A 13,726-nucleotide genomic window follows, 5' to 3' on the forward strand; every position below is an offset into this window, starting at 1 on the left:
CAAGAATGTTTTAGAATGTACAAACTTCAGGTTAAATCAACATTCCCCTACCATTTGGAGGAGTGGGGGAAGGAACCCCCCCTCCCCATCAGACTCTCCCCCTCAGTCACTTCCCTCCCTTACACCATGGACCCCTTCCATCCCACCTCTCTTTCTTCTCTTAATGTTGTCAACTTTATATGTACTCAGGGATCAGGACTCGGACCATTACTATTAATTATTTACATCAATGATTTGGAGAGAGGGGTGAAGAGGTTTTCCAAATTTGCAGATGACACAAAGCTTGGATGGAAGGTGGATAGCAGAGGGGGTGGTGATCAGATTCAGGAAAGTGTTGATACTTTCATAGATTGGGCAAAAGATTGGAGAATGTAATTTAACCTGAGCAGGTGTAAGGTGTTGGGGATGGGGAAGAAGTTCTTCCAAAGAACAATATAAATAGAGATTACAGGATACAAGGGGTAATGTTGGAGTGTGTCACATGGGGGAAGGATCTCGGGGTGGTAAGAGATATGGGAGGTAAGCAGGCAGCACAGTGTCAGGCAGAAAAATGTGAAGCAAATCTGGTTTTCAGTTGTATTTGGAGGGGGATCAATTATATATCAAAAGAGTTGTTAACATAGCCCAGGAATTTAGTGAGGGCCACATCAAGAATATTGTGTGCAGTTTTGGTCACCAGAACTCAGGAAGGACATAGATGTCATAGAGAGGGTTCAGCGCAGGGCTACGGGATTCATTCCGGACCTAGCTAGACTCAGCTATGAGGAGCGGCTGAAGGAGACAGGGCTTTATACACGAGAAAGGAGGCGGTTACGAGGAGATATGATAGAGATGTTAAAGATAATGAAAGGTAGAGATAAAATAAGTGCAGAAGAATTATTCAGCAGAGTAGACACAGTGATCGCACCAGGGGCATTGCTTGAGAGTCAAGAAGAGTCGAGTTAAGAAGGTAGTGAGGTAGGGGTCTTTTACTCAAAGGGTAGTTAATGCATGAAACGGTCTCCCTGGAAAGGAATTGGTGACAGAAACAGTAGATTAGTTTAAATTGGAATTAGATAGGAACCTGGAAGTTATGGAGATTGAGGGGTAGAGGAAAAAGCCTGGTGTTGGCTTCGTGGTTCGGGTGGCGGCTTGGGATCCCAGGGTCCTGAGTTCAAGTCCCGTTGGCCGCTGAATTAATATACACCAGGAGGTTGACTCAGCCTGTTGTCCTTCCGAGGTCGGCAAAATGAGTACCAGTGCACTGGTAAGGGGGACACTGCATCAGCGGCATAGCCGCACCCCAACCAATGAAGCAACCAGCAGCCGCAGGCTGCATTCGATAAAGAGAGGGAAGGGTAGAGGGATGTTGGCAGGTCTTTTTGCAAGTTTTAGCATTGATGGATGATTATGTGCATGTCTGCAGAGTGTTGTTGATGGGGGGGGGAGGGGGGTCTTGTCAAGGGGTGTCGTGTGGTTGATGTTTTTTTTTTTTTTACCCAAGATGCCCACTCCTCTGGAAGTTGGAAAAAAAGTCCGGAATTTTCTTGTGTTGATGTGGTGCAGGTATGATGGGCCGAAAGGTCTCCACCAGCGTTTCATCTCCGTGTGTATGACATCACAAAATACACTTAACACATGAAAATGTGAAATGTCAACGTTCCCTGTCAGCGCAGAGACGTAAAAAGGTGATTAAACCACGCAAAGTGACATTCTCTCACGGTCACATGAGGTCTGTGATTTTCACAAGTTCATTACACCAACTAATAAAACTTTGCATGAGTTACATGTAAAGTTTATTGCTTGCATTTGGAGATTTCTTACTGCCAGTCTGCTGTTTTCGTATTCGCTGCAGTGATGTTTTGGGGGAGACAAGATGGCGGAAAGTGAACTTCCGGTGACTTAACTCCTCCGTATACAATCGCTGTGGACGTGACCAATCCAGTAGTAGAGATCAGTGGGAACATCTGAAGGAAGAAGAGCCTCTCAGTCCACCACCACTGCACAAACAAATAACATCCTGTAACACCTCCCGACACACATGTAACGCCAAATGACTGAACAACCTGGCTAAACATGCATTTAATGGGGGATATGGGCTAATCCTATATTTAGTAGCATACTAAGGGCCATTTCCGCAACAATATTTTGCTTTCCTAACTCTGATATTGAACCACAGTATCGCCATCAAAGCCTGAAGAACGCATATGGTCGATTGTCACGAAACTGCGTCAAACAGGTCTTGCGGCTCTACTACTCTTAATATTGTTACGGCTGTGGAAATTCGCAATACACCATAAAGGGTCCTCAGGTGGGATATATCGGTAAGTTCATGTGTAGTTAGCCCACACCTGTTGTTTAAAGGGAATATGTGTGATTCATCTGGGCTGCGACGCTTTGAGTTAGCCATTTTTCTTTCTCTGTCGTTATTTTGGACCATTAAGCCGCCAACAACTCAAACACCACCACCATTGCCTCTTTACCTCCACAACTCCATCCCGCAAACATCGCTTCACCGCCATTCCCAAACGATGCCCACCAACCACCAAACCACCACAGCAAACCCCCCACCACCTTCGCCTTTCTGCTTCCACAACCATCGACCCCACCACCAATCAACACGAACGTCGTACTGTCCAAAGCCGTTCGGTGATTGCTGCCGAACGCAGCAAGCCGCGAGTGCAATGGATGCCTTTACGGGAGAGAAATTCGGATCAGGAAGGCTTCACGCCCCTTTTCCTCCGTCCAATGGGCGAGCGTCGGGCGGTGTGGCCCCGCCTCCAAGCGCGATGAATGCAGATTCTTTACAGGAGAGAAATTCGGATCAGGAAGGCTTCACGCCCCTTTTGCTCCGTCCAATGGGTGAGCGTCGGCGGGGCCACACCGCCCCCAAGCGCGATGAATGCGAATTCCTCTCAGGAAGGAATTCGGATCAAAAGAGGCTCACGCCCCTTTTTTCCACACCAATGGCTGAACAGAGGGTGGCGTGGCCCTGCCTACAATCGTGTTTTGATCCTAAAATCTGCATACAGGCTCCTCCCCCGGTCTATAAAAGACACGAGTCTGTGTGGAACTCGCAGTAGTGTGGGGGTCGCTTTTCTCGTCGTTGGTGTCGTCTCGTCGCTGGTCGTTGGTGTCATCTTGTCGCTGGAATCGAGCCACCTTCGCTTTCACAAGCAACCAAGCCAGCCAGCCATTCACCTTGCTCGACCCTGAGCATCAACAATTCCCCCCCCATCCGCGCTGAGATAGTGCCGGTGGCCCCGTTCATTCCCCACCCTAACCGTGGTGCCGACCAAACCGTGCTTGCGCAGAGCACGCCAGAGAATGCTCACCAATCACGCCAGGGGCACGGAGTCGGGGCGCAGCTGCGCTGATATTGCGGCTTGCTCGCCATCGCGTCATGAGGACGCGGGTAAGACCTTTTCGGTCTCGTGGACCTGGCCGCTCCTCTAGGTTCCGCGTACATTTGGTCCATGGACCCCATCTACCTCCCTGCCTATGGGGAGGTCTTTCCTGTTTCTTTTGAATGAATGATGTGGCGCCGAGTCCCGACAAGTATAATTGTTCAAGTGTTGTAAATAATTATAGTCGGTAGTAGTGCTTTTGCTTTTGTTGCATTTTGCTTTTCCCGCATTGATTGCATGGCTGTACATACGTGCATATGAGTAAAATAAAAGTGCTTGTTTAATTTTCAACAATTCATTGTTGATTCAACAACAATTCATTGTTGAACTGGTTCCCGTTTCATTGCGTCCTTTCCTCCGTGAAAGTTCCATCTTGCATCACGTAAGGGATTGATAGTGGGTTGAAACACCCGATAAGTAATCTGAACCGTCGAGGTCGACGATAACTCCGCTCGGTTATCCCTGCAGCACGGAACGAGCCGCTTAAGCGGTTCGTGTCCGAAGTCGACCTGCGGCGCGTTACGATCGCCTGGTCGACCACTCGCGCAGGTACTTCGGTAGGTCGAATTTGGCGAGCAACCCTATCCTGCGCGGGTGGGCAATTGGCACGATCGTGGTGAGGTTAAACCCCCACCCGTGACTGGCTCCTGGCAGTAGTTCCCAGAGGGTCACGACTGAATTGTCCGTTCCGGTGGGCGACGCGTCACGATTCGAGTTACGTGGCCTATCGCACGCCGGACGGGCCAGAATTCGTAACAATATATTAGTTATAATAACATATATATGCTGTATGTATACGTTTTGATCACACATTTTAGGGGATACCTTGTTTTATATGTTTTTGATGAACACTGAAAACTAGGAGTAATAATGCGTCATATTTTAGGTATTTAAAAAAAAAAATTTGTAATAATTATTATAAATTGCATTTTATAAGTGCATCAGGGTATGTTAGGCATCCAAATAGAATTTAATTATGATGCCATATATGAGTGTTTATGTTGACACAAACATGAATATGTTTGGTATCGACCCTAAATTTTGGCAAACATTTTTATGATGGGGAATTTATGTGAAACCATGAGTATGCACTCTTTTCTGTGCACTAATCCTACATAGAATATACCTATAAAACAGTTCTATCACAGTAAACTTTGCAAAATAGTTAAGGCAATTTGCATAAACCATGTTTTGAATTGAAATACAGTCAACCCCCGCTTCATCGCGGTTCACCTATCGCGCCCCCGGATCATCGCGGGTTTTCCCTTGGAACATAACTAATTTTTTTCTGCGGATTCCCCCGGTACATCGTGGTAATAATATATAAAATATAAATTATTTAAGCAATAAATTATAACGTGTGGCGCTCGATCAGTCACACAACGCATGAGACAAAGTTTCGCTTGTGAACTTTGAATATTTCTACGTTTTTTCTCTCCAAGCCCCACGATGCCGCCCAAGCACCCTGCACCTTCTAAGGCTTCTGGCAAGGAACTGAAGTGCCAGAGGAAGGTCCTGGGACGTTCCAGGAGAAGGTTAAGGTAAAGGTGCTCGATATATGCTTCGGGAAGGAAAAAGGTTTGCCACCGTTGGACGAGCACTGCTCATACCCAGCACCTCAAAACCGATCAGACCAGACTAGTCGATCTCCGGCACCTCAAACCCAATCACTGCCAAACCGACCAGACCAGACTAGTCGATCTCCGGAACCTCAAACCCAATCACTGCCAAACCGACCAGACCAGACGAGTCGATTTTTGGGGAGGCGTCCATTCATCGCGGATTTTCACTTAGCGCGGGGAGGTTTGGAACGTAACCCCCGCGAGAAACGGGGGATTACTGTACTTGATAATAAAATACATTGTGAGATAAACCTGATTTGGGGCAGTTTCTACTGAAGCCATGAGTATGCATTTTGATTATTCACTGTGTCCAGGGATTAAAACATTAGTAAGAGATATTAAGTTACCATAAAGGCAATACATCACCCTTAATATATGCTTAATTCCAAATCTGTGGATGCATCACCCTTACATTTATTGCAATTTCTGCCTCACCTGAAACCATGGATATGCACGAAACCACGAGTATGCATCATTTCTTCAGAGCATATGTTCATTATTTCAAGATACTAAGGCCTTCCCACACAGATGTGGTACTTGTGCTTGTATTTCATGATTTTACATGCCTCAAATTAAATGTTTATTTCAGGAACATTTGTGTCAATCATTTATCATTTATTTGAAATCATGAGTATGCCTTAATGTATTTATGAAAAAATTTTGTTTACTCTTTTGCCGCATACACCTTCTTTGTAGAGAGGATAGAGTGTTGGATAAGCATATAAATACCTTGTAATATATTATGGTGGATCAGTATTCTCAATTCTAAGTTACTCTATTTTACAGAGAAAATAACCGATATAAATCTAAATGAAACCATGAATATGCATTAATATATCTACTCCAACTTTAAATATTGATGTCCTGTGTGTACAAGTCATACCTTACTTGACCACCCAGACTCTTCTAGATAGCCTAAGATGTATTTATTTATGAACACTGAACTGCCCCGGTAATGGTGAGAACTGATATAAGGTCAAAAACAATTTGTTTTTAATAACACAAAATGCGATGATGTTCTACTTTTAAACAAAACCGTTTCTCAGTCACATTTATTACTGAATCGCAAGCACATACTTATTGTATATAGATAAAAACTGATATATAATAGGTCAGTTATATATTACACAGAAGTAACTTCTTCTTAGTGTGATTAATTATATGCATACTCATGGTTTCAAGCAGTCACGACAAATAATTTAAATGCGTTGTGAAAATTTCAATTTTCGGAATTAAGGAGCCCAAATTCTCCCATGGATCCCTCAACATGTTTTCTGTAAGACCACAGAAACTTATAATTATAGCCTTAATTTGGTGCAGATGTCCGCTGGAACCTAAAAGGTGCAGTTTCGTGACAATCGACCATATGCTGGTCTGATTACTACAATTAATGATAGTTAGAAACAAGAAAAGGCTTGTAATGCAAGGTAATCGTACATGCCGATGCAAACAATGACTCATCTCAGCTCAAAAACCGCGATTGGCTGAAATGAAATCCCGTAATAACTAAATCAGAACACAATAGGTTGCCCACGATTGGTCGAAACCTGTGATATTAGAACTCACAATATTTGAGGGTTTACTGTATACTGTACTGCCATCTACTGATGCAGTAATGTCATTTTTATGCTTTGTAGTGGAACACTCATTTGAAACCATTGGGTCAATTTGATAGCATTTACGGCGGATTATGATGGATTATGATCACATTTGTGCATTATCGGCTGCGTGTCAGGGGCCGCACTTTAGGCCACCAGGGGCTGCCAGTGGCTCGCGGGCCATGAAATGAAAAACAGAGTTATAAAGAGTTCTAACGGGTAAGTGATTCAGGGTTCTAAAGGGTAATTATAGAAGGTTCAAAAGGGGAATTATAAAGTGTTATAAAAGGCAATTCTAAAGGGTTTTAAAGGTCAATTATAAACGATTCTAAATGTTTATAAAGGGTTATACAGGGTAATTCTAAAGGATTTTAAAGGGTTCTAAAGGGTAATTATTAAGGGTTCTAAAGGGTAATTCTAAAGGTTAATTATAAGGGGTTAAAAGGGTAACTATAAATTGTTCTAAAGGACAATTATAAAGGGTAATTGTAAAGGTTTTTAAAGGGTAATTATAAAGAGTTCTAAAAGGTAATTTGAAAGAGCAAATCAAAAGGGTTCTGAAGAGTAATTCTAAAGGCTTCTAAAGGGTAATTATAAATGGTTCTAAAAGGTAATTATAAAGGGTTCTAAAGGGTAATTATAAAGTGTTCTAAAGGGTAATAAAGGATAATTATGAAGGGTTCCAAAGGATCATTATAAAGGATTCTCAAGTGTAATTCTAAAGGGTAATTATAAAGGGTTCTAAAAGGTAATTTGAAAGAGCAAATCAAAAGGGTTCTAAAGAGTAATTCTAAAGGGTAATTCTAAAGGGTTCTAAAGGATAATTATAAGGGGTTAAAAGGGTAATTATAAATTGTTCTAAAGGACAATTATAAAGGGTTCTAAAGGATAATTCTAAAGGTTTTTAAAGGGTAGTTATAAAGGGTTCTAAAAGGTAATTTGAAACAGCAAATCAAAAGGGTTCTGAAGAGTAATTCTAAAGGCTTCTAAAGGGTAATTCTAAATGGTTCTAAAAGGTAATTATAAAGGGTTCTAAAGGGTAATAATAGAGGGTTCTAAAGGGTAATTATGAATGGTTCTAAAGGATAATTATAAAGGAATCTAAAGGGTAATTCTAAAGGGTTCTAAAAGATAATTATAAAGTGTTCTAAAGGGTTCTAAAGGATAATTATGAAGGGTTCCAAAGGATCATTATAAAGGATTCTCAAGTGTAATTCTAAAGGGTAATTATAAAGGGTTCTAAAGGATAATTATAAATTGTTCTAAAGGACAATTATAAAGGGTTCTAAAGGATAATTCTAAAGGTTTTTAAAGGGTAATTATAAAGGGTTCTAAAAGGTAATTTGAAACAGCAAATCAAAAGGGTTCTGAAGAGTAATTCTAAAGACTTCTAAAGGGTAATTCTAAATGGTTCTAAAAGGTAATTATAAAGTGTTCTAAAGGGTAATAATAAAGGGTTCTAAAGGGTAATTATGAAGGGTTCTCAAGGATAATTATAAAGGAATCTAAAGGGTAATTCTAAAGGGTTTTAAAAGATAATTATAAAGTGTTCTAAAGGGTTCTAAAGGATAATTATGAAGGGTTCCAAAGGATCATTATAAAGGATTCTCAAGTGTAATTCTAAAGGGTAATTCTAAAGGGTTCTAAAAGGTAATTTGAAAGAGCAAATCAAAAGGGTTCTAAAGAGTAATTCTAAATGGTTCTAAAAGGTAATTATAAAGGGTTCTCAAAGGTAATTATAAAGAGTTCTAAAGGATAATTATAAAGGGTTCTAAAGGGTAATAATGAAGGGTTCTAAAGGGTAATTATGAAGGGTTCTAAAGGATAATTATAAAGGAATCTAAAGGGTAATTCTAAAGGGTTCCAAAGGCTCATTATAAAGGATTCTCAAGTGCAATTCTAAATGGTTCTAAAAGGTAATTATAAAGGGTTCTCAAAGGTAATTATAAAGAGTTCTAAAGGATAATTATAAAGGGTTCTAAAGGGTAATTATAAAGTGTTCTAAAGGGTAATAATAAAGGGTTCTAAAGGGTAATAATTAAGGGTTCTAAAGAGTAATTATAAAGGGTTCTAAACAATAATTATAAAGGAATCTAAAGGGTAATTATAAAGGGTTCTTAAGGATAATTCAAAAGGGTTCTAAAGCGTAGTTATAGGGGATTCTAAAGGGTAATTCCAAAGGATTCTGAAGGGCAATTCTAAAGTGTTGTAAGGGTTTAGAAGGGTAATTCTCAAGGGTAGTTAGAAAGAGTTCTGTAGGGTAATTCTCAAAGCTTGTAAAGGATTCCAAAGGGTAATTACAAAGGGTTCTAAGTGTTCGAAAGGTTACTTCTAAAAGGTTCTAAAGGGTAATTATGAAGGGTTCTAAAGGATAATTATAAAGGAATCTAAAGGGTAATTCTAAAGGGTTCCAAAGGATCATTATAAAGGATTCTCAAGTGCAATTCTAAATGGTTCTAAAAGGTAATTATAAAGGGTTCTCAAAGGTAATTATAAAGAGTTCTAAAGGATAATTATAAAGGGTTCTAAAGGGTAATTATAAAGTGTTCTAAAGGGTAATAATAAAGGGTTCTAAAGGGTAATAATTAAGGGTTCTAAAGGGTAATTATAAAGGGTTCTAAACAATAATTATAAAGGAATCTAAAGGGTAATTATAAAGGGTTCTTAAGGATAATTCAAAAGGGTTCTAAAGCGTAGTTATAGGGGATTCTAAAGGGTAATTCCAAAGGATTCTGAAGGGCAATTCTAAAGTGTTGTAAGGGTTTAGAAGGGTAATTCTCAAGGGTAGTTAGAAAGAGTTCTGTAGGGTAATTCTCAAAGCTTGTAAAGGATTCCAAAGGGTAATTACAAAGGGTTCTAAGTGTTCGAAAGGTTACTTCTAAAAGGTTCTAAAGGGTAAATTCTAAAGGGTTGTCAATGGTCATTCAACAGGGTTCTAAAGGGTAACTTAATGGGGTTATAAAGGGTATTTCTAAATAGTTCCAAGGGAAGGGTTCTAAAGGGAAATTCAAATGTGTTCTAAGGGGTAAATTATAAAGGGTTCCTAAATTGGTGGCCATCGTAGAGAAATTATGGATGGACTCAGGCAAACTGTCCAACCAATGGGTGGAACTCGCACGCACAAACGTATGGATGCAAAGTTCCTTTTATAGTATATGAGCTGAGGTACTCTGCGTTGCCTGGGATAAATTTCACATTATTTAAATAAAATAAAGTTGAAGACAAAAGGATTTTTCTGAGGAGATTGTCTTTCTTGCAATGTTTCTGTTGCTCTGGCTGTTGCATGTCTTGCATGTTCATGGTCAGCTTCAAGGTGTGATTGTCTTTCTTGCAAGCTTTCCTGCCTCTGGGCATCTTTTTGTTTTCTGGCTGCTGATGTAGATCTGGCCAAACTTGCCCGTTTCTTCGGTGGCATGACTTTGGAAAAGTTGTTGGGATTTTTGAAAACTGCAAAAAAAAAAATTTCCATTTTAACTTCCTGTAACAACCATTATGCACATGACGGGACCTGATGTGGCAGAAAATGACCGTTTTCAGAGATTTTCAGGAGAAATGCACTAAAATCTGGAATTACACCAAATCGAACTGCAGGTACATTCAAATGCAGTATTGTGGCAGATCCTGTGCACTATGCACTCTTTCTTGGTCGCTCTCGGTAACATGGTTTTCTTGGTAGCCCTAGGTCAAACAGTTTACACTTGCATAAAGGACAGACAAACAGAAAGGACAAAATATATTGTTGCGGGCCGGAGGTCCGGTGGCGAGAACGACCACGAGGTGGGGAAAGTTACGTCTGTTCCCACCGGACTCTTCGGAATTGTAGGCCGTCGCTCCGGAAAATTCCGTGAGGCGGCAGGTCCCTTAACCAACCGTGGACGCCAATATCTCAACCGCGTAGCGTAGGGTCTTTTTTCCAGAACCAATTTACCTAATTAACTATGCAATTTCGACTACCGGGGAACCACGTCCTCAGCACGTTTTGCTCGAACAGGGTCACTCTCCCAACTGCGGTAGAGTTCCAACTACCGACTACCAACTCGGGTTCGGGTGTAGTTGAGCGTAACTGCCAAAGCCGTGCAGGCTATGATGAGCAGATTATCGGGTATAAAAACACCGCTAAAACTCAGATCCGAACCATTCTGGACCAATGAAAGAAAGGACGGAAACGAACTGGGAACATTTCTGTAGTAATTTATTTACAATAAAGAAGACAGAGCAAGACTTATTGTGGAATATACTGGTGTGAATTTACAATGTTCAAGAACACCTATACAGTTTTTACTTACAAGACGGGCCCCACAGATGATTTATTATTAGACCCCCGCAGTCAGAGGGAGAGACGAGCTGGGGGTCGCAGTTTGCTTGGGTACCTGCACGTTGAAGGGAGGGGGTGCTCCGCGGTGCGGCACCTACTAATGGTCGTGCGGCTCGGCCCACAGTCACACGCGTGAGACTCGTGCCCGTGGAGGAACCCGAGCAGAGCAGTCAGAGTCCCAGGGCGGAGATCAGGGTCGCGGACGGGACCCAGCAAAACTCCAACGAACGCCAGCCAAATGCAGAACTCCAGCTCAAAACCGCATGACGCACACCAACCAACTCAACTCCTCCAAAGAAACTTTTACTCTTGAGACTCCTTTCCACAGAACTCCTCTCGCACTGAGGATGGTGTCATCTTTTTATGGACCTCCCCGAACGGGGCGGGGGCTCGGTGAGACAGACGTCACCGTCCGCCCTGATTGGACGGGGCTCCGATGGATCCGCCCTTTTCTGGGTGGGGCCTAGGCCAGGCACTGGCGAGGCCGCCCACTCCACGCATGTGGACTCGACAAGAAAGAATTGGAGCGCTTGGAGAAGCCGAATAGGAACTGCGGACTGGACGTTTTTTCCCCGTATGCTGTGGCCAGCGAGGCGAGGGTTGCAAGCACTGGAAGGTACCGTGGTTGGTTGTTGGTTTGTTTGTTGGATGGTCTGTTGGATGATTGTTGGAGGGTTCGTTGGATGGTTTGTTGGGTGGTCGTTAGATGTAATAACCTACCTAATAGGACATTGCAATGCACACCTTTGATTCTCCCACTAAACTAGACAAAGGGAAGGGACCTGTCTCACATGTAGTTAACGGAATAACTGACTTTTGGGACATCTGTATGTTTCAATGCATATGGTTTCCAGATCCGTAACAATATATTGTTACGGCTGTGGAAATTCGCATTACACCATGAAGGGCCCGTAGGTGAGATATCTCTAAGTACATGTGTAGCTAGCCCCAAATCAGTTGTCTAGAGGGAATTTATGTGATTCATTCGGGCTGCGACGCTTTGAGATAGCCGTTTTTCTGTTCTATCTTTATTTTGAACCAACCACGTCTCAACCGCCATCACACAGCAACCACCTAAACCACCACGCCAGCCATCGTCACCAACTACAACCACGCTCCGACCTTCAGACAACAACAACAACGCCAACAGCCACGACCTTTACGTACTTGTACGGGAGGAAATTTTTGGTTCGAACTGACCGTTCCTCCTTGCAATGGCTCTTACGGTTCAAGGAACCAGAAGGCCAGATTGCAAGGTGGTTGGAAAAGTTGCAGCAGTACGATTTCAGTGTGGTCCATAGAGCCGGTAAGGCTCTTGGGAATGCCGATGCGCTCTCTCGACGCCCCTGTCTGGGAGAAAACTGCAGATATTGCACGAGACATGAGGAGGGGGACCAATTGGCAGACACCTCCCCGAAACTCCCAGTCCGTGCGGCCCGGGTGGTAGGCCCAACTTTGCCACTAACCGCGGGAGAGGAATTTGGTGGATTGGCATGGAGCACGGCCCAGCGGGAAGACACCGTGATAGGGCCAGTGTACAAATGGGTCCAGGAAAACAGGAGGCCCAGTGGGGAGGAGATCGCCCCATTCGGAGCGCGAACGAAAGCAGACTGGGCTCAGTGGAAGACCCTAAAAATGAGGGACAACATCTTATATCGCAAGTGGGTGGAGATTCCTTCCGAACAAACTTCTTGGCTGGTGATAGTCCCTGATGGGTTTAAGACCCAAATTTTGAAATAGGTGCACGGTACCCGCACCGGCGGCCATTTGGGCAGGACCAAAACAAAATCTCGGGTCCGCCGGCGGTTCTATTGGGTTAACATGGGGCGCGATGTACAGAACTGGTGTCGAGCATGCGACACCTGTACTGCGAAAAAGGGACCGCCACAGAGGATGAGGGCCCAACTCCAACTACATCAGGTTGGGGCCCCCCTTGAGCGAGTGGCCATGGACATTTTGGGACCACTGCCCCCCACTCGCCAGGGTAATAAGTACATCCTCATAATTATGGACTATTTCACCAAATGGCCGGAGGCCTTTGCCCTCCCCAACCAGGAAGCAGGGGTCGTAGCAAAGGCCTTCGTAGAAGGATTTACATGCCGGTATGGGATTCCGCAGGAGCTGCACACGGATCAGGGACGAAATTTTGAGAGCGAATTACTAAAAGAGGTGTGCAGGCTCCTGGAAATTCGAAAGACACGGACAACGCCCCTGAGACCACAGTCTGATGGCATGGTGGAGAGGTTCAACAGGACCCTGGTCCAACAGTTAGCCCTCTTCACCGCCACTAACCAGGAGGACTGGGACGAACATCTCCCATACCTCCTGATGGCCTATTGCGCGTCCCAGCACGGGTCTACCGCGTGTAGTCCGGCACTGTTGATGTATGGACGGGAGCTGAGAAGCCCCATCGATTTATTGTGCGGTCTGACGCCTGAGCGGCTTGATAGGCCCCTGGGGGAGGACTATGCCTGTCGGTTGGAGGAAGGCATGGAGAAGGTCCATGCCTTAGCACGACACCAGCTCCAACAGGCGGGCATAAAGATGAAGCGCAGGTACGACCACCGGAGCCAGGTGAGAAAATCCCCACCGGGGGTGAAGATTTGGTTCTTTAACCCCCGGCGGAGGAAGGGCAGATGCCCGAAGCTCACCTCACCTTGGCAGGGCGCGGGGGTCATCCTGGTGCAAATCAGTGACATGGTCCTAAAAATTAAAATGGGAGCACGGGCCCTTCCCCGGATCGTCCACGCGGACCGCCTGAGACCTTACAAGGGCGACCTTACGCCCTCATGGATATGTCTTGCC

At 43.7% G+C, this 13,726-nt stretch overlaps 1 long non-coding RNA gene across 1 annotated transcript in view; it reads right to left on the reverse strand.

Moving 5' to 3' along the window:
• Window positions 1-1,809: 1,809 nt before the first annotated feature.
• The window catches only part of LOC147018934 (uncharacterized), a 69,966-nt gene continuing 58,049 nt past the window's right edge, over window positions 1,810-13,726 (reverse strand). The window contains exon 3 of the long non-coding RNA XR_015062597.1: window positions 1,810-1,946. This is a non-coding gene — a long non-coding RNA (uncharacterized LOC147018934). The remainder of the gene's footprint in view (window positions 1,947-13,726) is intronic.

The sequence above is a fragment of the Eptatretus burgeri genome, chromosome 10, assembly GCF_056783735.1.
Source record: "Eptatretus burgeri isolate ZD-2024b chromosome 10, Ebu_testis_v1, whole genome shotgun sequence".
Classification (NCBI taxonomy): Eukaryota; Metazoa; Chordata; class Myxini; order Myxiniformes; family Myxinidae; genus Eptatretus; species Eptatretus burgeri.